The following is an 8,684-nucleotide window of genomic DNA, read 5'->3' on the forward strand; positions in this document are numbered from 1 at the left end:
TGAAACATTCCTGTGACACTAGTTATAGATTCCGATGCTTCACTTCAGGTTTACTGTATCCCTTGGACCTTCTTGTTGACGATGAAACACAGAAATTGCATCGGAATTAAATACATAAGGACAATGCCTACTTCAGTACATGAAGACCGACTCTTCTTACTGACTATGTTTTGAACCATTTCTTTGACACTAGTTATGGATTACGATGCTTCACTTCAGGTTTACTGTATCCCTTGGACCTTCTTATTGACGATGAAACACAGAAATTGCTTCGGAATTAAATACAAAAGGCACAATGCCGACTTAAATACTGTCTTTTTTTTGAACCATTCCTGTGACACAAGTTATAGATTCCGATGCTTCACTCCAGGTTTACTGTATCCCTTGGAACTTCTTATTGACGATGAAACACAGAAATTGCATCGGAATTAAAAAACAAAATGCACAAGGCCGACTTCAGGACAAGAAGACTGACTCTTCTTACTGACTATGTTTTGAACCATTCCTGTGACACTAGTTATAGATTCCGATGCTTCACTTCAGGTTTATTGTATACCTCTGACCTACTTATTGACGATGAAACACAGAAATTGCACTGGAATTAAATACAAAAGGCACAATGCCGACTTAAGTACAAGAAGACTGACTCTTCTTACTGTCTATGTTTTGAACCATTCCATAGACACTAGTTATAGATACCAATGATTCACTCCAGGTTTACTGTATCCCTTGGACCTTCTTATTGACGATGAAACACTGAAATTGAATCGGAATTAAATACAAAAAACACAAGGCCGACTTAAGGACAAGTAGACAGACATTTCTTACTGACTATGTTTGAACCATTCCTTTGACGCTAGTTATAGATTCCGATGCTTCACTTCAGGTTTACTGTATCCCTTGGACCTTCTTATTGACGATGAAACACAGAAATTGCATCGGAATAAAATACAAAAGGCACAATGCCGACTTAAGTACAAGAAAACTGTATCTTCTTACTGTCTATGTTTTGAACCACTCCTGTGACACTAGTTATAGATTCCGATGCTTCGCTCCAGGTTTACTGTATCCCTTGGACCTTCTTATTGACGTTGAAACACATAAATTGCATCGGAATAAAATACAAAAGGCACAAGGCCGACTTAAGGACAAGAAGACTGACTCTTCTTACTGACTATGTTTTAAACCATTCCTGTGACACTAGCTATAGCTTCCGATGCTGCACTTCATGTTTACTGTATTCTTGGACCTTCTTATTGACGATGAAACACAGAAATTGCATCGGAATTAAATACAAAATGCACAATGCCGACTTAAGTACATGAAGACTGACTCTTCTTACTGACTATGTTTTGAAACATTCCTGTGACACTAGTTATAGATTCCGATGCTTCACTTCAGGTTTACTGTATCCCTTGGACCTTCTTGTTGACGATGAAACACAGAAATTGCATCGGAATTATATACAAAAGGCACAATGCCGTCTTCGGTACATGAAGACCGACTCTTCTTACTGACTATGTTTTGAACCATTCCTGTGACACTAGTTATAGATTACGATGATTCAATTCAGGTTTACTGTATCCCTGGGACCTTCTTATTGACGATGAAACACAGAAATTGCTTCGGAATTAAATACAAAAGGCACAATGCCGACTTAAGTACTGTTTTTTTTTTGAACCATTCCTGTGACACTAGTTATAGATTTCGATGCTTCACTCCAGGTTTACTGTATCCCTTGGAACTTCTTATTGACGATGAAACACAGAAATTGCATCGGAATTAAAAAACAAAAGGCACAAGGCCGTCTTAAGGAAAAGAAGACTGACTCTTCTTAGTGACTATGTTTTTAACCATTCCTGTGACACTAGTTATAGATCCGATGCATCACTTCAGGTTTATTGTATACCTCTTACCTGCTTATTGACGATGAAACACAGAAATTGCACCGGAATTAAATACAAAAGGCACAATGCCGACATAAGTACAAGAAGACTGTATCTACTTACTGTCTATGATTTGAACCATTCCTGTGACACTAGTTATTGATTCCGATGCTTCACTTCAGGTTTACTGTATCCCTTGGACCTTCCTATTGACGATGAAACACAGCAATAGTATCGGAATTAAATACAAAAAGCACAATGCCGATTTAAGGACAAGAAGACTGACTCTTCTTACTGTCTATGTTTTGAACCATTCCATTGACACAAGTTATTGATTCCGATGCTTCACTTCAGGTTTACTGTATCATTTGGACCTTCTTATTGACGATGAAACACAGAAATTTCATCGGAATGAAATACAAAACGCACAATAACGACTTAAGTACAAAAAGACTGACTCTTGTTACTGACTATGTTTTGAATTATTCCAGTGACACTAGTTATAGATTCCGATGCTTCACTTCAGGTTTACTGCATCCCTTGGACCTTCTTATTGACGATGAAACACTGAAATTGCATCGGATTTAAATAGATTAGGCAAAAAGCCGACTTAAGTACAAGAAGACTGACTCTTCTTACTGACTCTGTTTTCAACCATTCCTGTAACACTAGTTATAGATTCTTATGCTTCACTTCATGTTTACTGTATCCCTTGGACCTTCGTATTGACGATGAAACACAGAAATTGCATCGGAATTAAATAGAAAAGGCACAATGCCGACTTAAGTACAAGAAGACTGAATCTTCTTACTGTCTATGTTTTGAACAATTCCTGTGACACTAGTTATAGATTCCGATGCTTCACTTCAGGGTTACTGAATCCCTCTGACCTTCTTATTAACGATGAATCACAGAAATTGCATCGGAATTAAATACAAAACGCACAATGCCAACTTAAGTACAAGAAGACTGACTCTTCTTACTGTCTATGATTTGACCCGTTCCTGTGACACTAGTTATAGATTCCGATGCTTCACTTCAGGCTCACTGTATCCCTCTGACCTTCTTATTGACGATGAAACACAGAAATTGCTGCGGAATTAAATACAGTAGGCACAATGCCGACATAAGTACAAGAAGACTGACTCTTCCTACTGTCTATGTTCTGAACCATTCCTGTGACACTAGTTATAGATTCCGATGCGTCACTCGAGGTTTACTGTATCCCTTGGACCTTCTTATTGACGATGAAACACTAAAAAATTGCATCGGAATTAAATAGAAAAGGCACAATGCCGACATAAGTACAAGAAGACTGACTCTTCCTACTGACTATGTTTTGAACCATTCCTGTGAAACTAGTTATAGATTCCGATGCTTCACTTCAGGTTTACTGTATCCCTTGGACCCGCTTACTGACGATGAAACACAGAAATTACATCGGTATTAAATACAAAAGGCACAATGCCGACTTAAGTACGTGATGACTGAATCGTTTTTCTGACTATGTTTTGAACCATTCCTGTGACACTAGTTATAGATTCCGATGCTTCACTTCTGGTTTACTGTATCCCTCTGACCTTATTGACGATGAAACACCGAAATTGCATCGGTATTAAATACAAAAGGGACAATACCGATTTAAGTACAAGAAGACTGACTCTGCTTACTGTCTATGTTTTGAACCATTCCTGTGACACTAGTTATAGATTCCGATGCTTCACTTCAGGTTTACTGTACCATTAGTACCTTCTTACTGACGATGAAACACAGAAATTAAATGGGAAATAAATACAAAAGGCACAATGCCGACTTAAATACAAAAAGACCGACCCTTCTTACTGACTATGTTTTGAACCATTCCTGTGACACTAGTTATAGATTCCGATGCTTCACTTCAGGTTTACTGTACCCCTCTGACCTTCTTATTGACGATGAAACACAGAAATTGCATCGGAATTAAATAGAAAAGGCACAATGCCGACTTAAGTACAAGAAGACTTACTCTTCTTACTGTCTATGTTTTGAACCATTCCTGTGACTGTAGTTATAGATTCGGATGCTTCACTTCAGGTTTACTGTATCCCTCTGACCTTCTTATTGACGATGAAACACAGAAATTGCATCGGAATTAAATACAAAATGCACAGTGCCGACTTAAGTACAAGAAGACTGACTTTTCTTACTGTCTATGTTTTGAATCATTTCTGTGACACTAGTAATAGATTCCGATGCTTCACTTCAGGGTTACTGTATCCCTATGACCTTCTTATTGACGATGAAACACAGGAATTGCATCGGAATTAAATACAAAATGCAAAATGTCAACTTAAGTTCAAGATGACTGCATCTTCTTACAGTCTATGTTTTGAACCATTCCTGTGACACTAGTTATAGATTCCGATGCTTCACTTCAGGTTTACTGTATCCCTTGGACCTTCTTATTGACGATGAAAGACAGAAATTGCATCGGAAGTAAATACAAAAGGCACAATGCCGACTTAAGTACAAGAAGACTGTATCTTCTTACTGTTTATGTTTTGAACCATTCCTGTGACACTTGTTATAGATTCCGATGCTTCACTCCAGGTTTACTGTATCCCTTGGACCTTCCTATTGACGATGAAACACAGAAATTGCATCAGAATTAAATACAAAATGCACAATGCCGACTTAAGGACAAGAAGACTGACTCTTCTTACTGTCTATGCCTCGAACCATTCCATTGACACTAATTATAGTTTCCGATGCTTCACTCCAGGTTTACTGTATCCCTCTGACCTACTTATTGACGATGAAACACAGAAATTTCATCGGATTTAAATATAAAAGGCACAAAGCCAACTTAAGTACAAGAAGACTGACTCTTCCTACTGTCTATGTTTTGAACCATTCCTGTGACACTAGTTATAGATTCCGATGCTTCGCTTCAGGTTTACTGTATCATTTGGACCTTCTTATTGACGATGAAACACAGAAATTGCATCGGAATTAAATACAAAAGTAACAATGCCGACTTAAGTACATGAAGACTGACTCTTCTTACTGTCTATTTTTAGAAACCATTCCTGTGACACTAGTTATGGATTCCGATGCTTCACTTCAGGTTTACTGTATCCCTTGGACTTTCTTATTGACGATGAAACACTGAAATTGCATCGGAAATAAATAGAAAAGGCTCAATGCGGACTTAAGTCCAAGAAGACTGACTCTTCCTACTGTCTATGATTTGACCCGTTCCTGTGACACTAGTTGTAGATTCCGATGCTTCACTTCAGGTTTACTGTATCCCTTGGACCTTCTTGTTGACGATGAAACACAGAAATTGCCTCGGAATTAAACACAAAAGGCACAATGCAGACATAAGTACAAGAAGACTGACTCTTCCTACTGTCTATGTTCTGAACCATTCCTGTGACACTTGTTATAGATTCCGATGCGTCACTCGAGGTTTACTGTATCCCTTGGACCTTCTTATTGACGATGAAACACTAAAAAATTGCATCGGAATTAAATAGAAAAGGCACAATGCCGACATAAGTACAAGAAGACTGACTCTTCTTACTGACTATGTTTTTAACCATTCCTGTGAAACTAGTTATAGATTCCGATGCTTCACTTCAGGTTTACTGTATCCCTTGGACTTGCTTATTAACGATGAAACACAGAAATTGCATCGGTATTAAATACAAAAGGCACAATGCCGACTTAAGTACATGAAGACTGAATCTTCTTTCTGACTATGTTTTGAACCATTCCTGTGACACTAGTTATGGATTCCGATGCTTCACTTCAGGTTTACTGTATCCCTTGGACCTTCTTATTAACGATGAAACACAGAAATTGCATGGGAATTAATCACAAAAGGCAAAATGCCGATTTAGGTACATGAAGACTGACTCTTCTTACTGTCAATGTTTTGAACCATTCCTGTGACACTAGTTATAGATTCCGATGCTACACTCCAGGTTTACTGTATCCCTTGGACCTTCTTATTGACGATGAATCACAGAAATTGCATGGGATTTAAATGCAAAAGGCACAATGCCGACTTAAGGACAAGAAGACTGACTATTCTTACTTACTATGCTTTGAACCATTCCTGTGACACTAGTTATAGATTCCGATGCTTCACTTCAGGTTTACTGTATCCCTCTGACCTTCTTATTGACGATGAGACACAGAAAATGCATCGGAATTAAATAGAAAAGGCACAATGCCGACTTAAATACAAGGAGACTGACTCTTCTTACTGTCTATGTTTTGAACCATTCCTGTGACACTAGTTATAGATTCCGATGCTTCACTCCAGGTCTACTGTATCCCTTGGACCTTCTTATTGACGATGAAACACAGAAATTGCATCGGAACTAAATAGAAAAGGCACAATGCCGACTTAAGTACAAGAAGACCAACTTTTCTTACTGACAATGTTTTGAACCATTCCTGTGACACTAGTTATAGATTCCGATTCCTCACTTCAAGTTTAATGTATCCCTTGGACCTTCTTATTGCCGATGAAACACCGAAATTGCATCGGAATTAAATACTAAAGGCACAATGCCGACTTAAGTACAAGAAGACTGACTCTTCCTACTGTCTATGTTTTGAACCTTTCCTGTGACACTAATTTAGGATTCCGATGCTTCACTTCATATTTACTGTATCCCTCTGATCTTCTTATTGACGATGAAACACAGAAATTGCATTGGAATTAAATTCAAAAGGCACAATGCCGACTTAAGTACAAGAAGACTGATTCTTCCTACTGTCTATGTTTTGAACCATTCCTGTGACTATAGTTTTAGATTCCGATGCTTCACTTCAGATTTACTGTATCCCTCTGACCTTATTGAAGATGAAACACAGAAATTGCATCGGAATTAAATACTAAAGGCACAATACCGACTTAAGTACAAGAAGACTGACTCTTCTTACTGACTATGTTTTGAACCATAACTGTGACACTAGTTATAGATTACAATGCTTCACTTCAGGTTTAATGTATCCCTCTGATCTTATTATTGACGATGAAACACAGAAATTGTACCGGAATTAAATTCAATAGGCCAATGCTGACTTAAGTACATGAAGACTGAATCTTCTTTCTGACTATGTTTGAACCATTCCTGTGACACTAGTTAATGATTCCGAATGTACACTCCAGGTTTACTGTATCCCTTGGACCTTCTTATTGTCGATGATACACAGAAATTGCATCGGAATTAAATACAAAAGGCACGATGCCGACTTAGGTACATGAAGACTGACTCTTCATACTGTCTATGTTTTGAACCATTCCTGTGACACTAGTTAATGATTCCGAATGTACACTCCAGGTTTACTGTATCCCTTGGACCTTCTTATTGACGATGATACACAGAAATTGCATCGGAATTAAATACAAAAGGCACAATGCCGACTTAAGGACAAGAAGACTGACTCTTCTTACTGACTATGATTTGAACAATTCCTGTGACACTAGTTATAAATTCAGATGCTTCACATGAGGTTTACTGTATCCCACTGACCTTCTTATTGACGATGAAACACAGAAATTGTACCGGAATTAAATACAAAAGGCCAATGCCGACTTAAGTACATGCAGACGGACTCTTATTACTGACTATGCTTTGAACCATTCCTCTGAAACTAGTTATAGATTCCGATGCTTCACTTCAGGTTTACTGTATCCCTTGGACCTTCTTACTGACGATGAAACACAGAAATTGCATCGGAATTAAATACAAAAGGCACAATGCCGACTTAAGTACAAGAAGACTCTATCTTCTTACTGTCTGTGTTTTGAACCAATCCTGTGACACTAGTTATAGATTCCGATGCTTCACTCCAAGTTTACTGTATCCCTTGGACCTTCATATTGACGATGAAACACAGAAATTGCATCGGAATTAAATACAAAGGGCACAACGCCGACTTAAGGACAAGAAGACTGACTCCTCTTACTGACTATGTTTTGAAACGTTCCTGTGACACTAGTTATAGATTCCGATGCTTCACTTCAGGATTACTGTATCCTTCTGACCTTCTCATTGACGATGAAACACAGTAATTGCACCGGAATTAAATACAAAAGGCACAATGCCGACTTAAGTACAAAATGACTGACTCTTCTTACTGTCTATGTTTTGAACCATTCCATTGACACTAGTTATAGATTCCGAAGCTTCACTCCAGGTATACTGTAACCCTTGGACCTTCTTGTTGACGATGGAACACTGAAATTGCATTGGAATTAAATACAAAAGGCACAATGCAGACTTAAGTACAAGAAGACTGTCTCTTCTTACTGACTATGTTTCGAACCATTCCTGTGACACTACTTATAGATTCCGATGCTTCACTTCAGGTTTACTGTATCCCTTGGACCTTCTTATTGACGATGAAACACAGAAATTGCATCGGAATTAAGTAGAAAAGGCACAATGCCGACTTAAGTACAAGGAGACTGACTCTTCTTACTGACTATGTTTTGAACCATTCCTGTGACACTAGTTATAGATTTCGATGCTTCACTTCAGGTTTATGTATCCCTTGGACCTTGTTATTGACGATGAAACACTGAAATTGCATCGGAATTAAATAGAAAAGGCACAATGCCGACATAAGTACAAGAAGACTGACTCTTCTTACTGACAATGCTTTGAACCATTCGTGTGACACTAGTTATAGATTCCGATGCTTCACTTCAGGTTTACTGTATCCCTTGGACCTTCTTATTGACGATGAAACACAGAAATTGCATCGGAATTAAATACAAAAGTCGTAATGCCGACT

The sequence above is a fragment of the Schistocerca serialis genome, unplaced genomic scaffold (genome assembly GCF_023864345.2).
Source record: "Schistocerca serialis cubense isolate TAMUIC-IGC-003099 unplaced genomic scaffold, iqSchSeri2.2 HiC_scaffold_1417, whole genome shotgun sequence".
NCBI lineage: Eukaryota > Metazoa > Arthropoda > Insecta > Orthoptera > Acrididae > Schistocerca > Schistocerca serialis.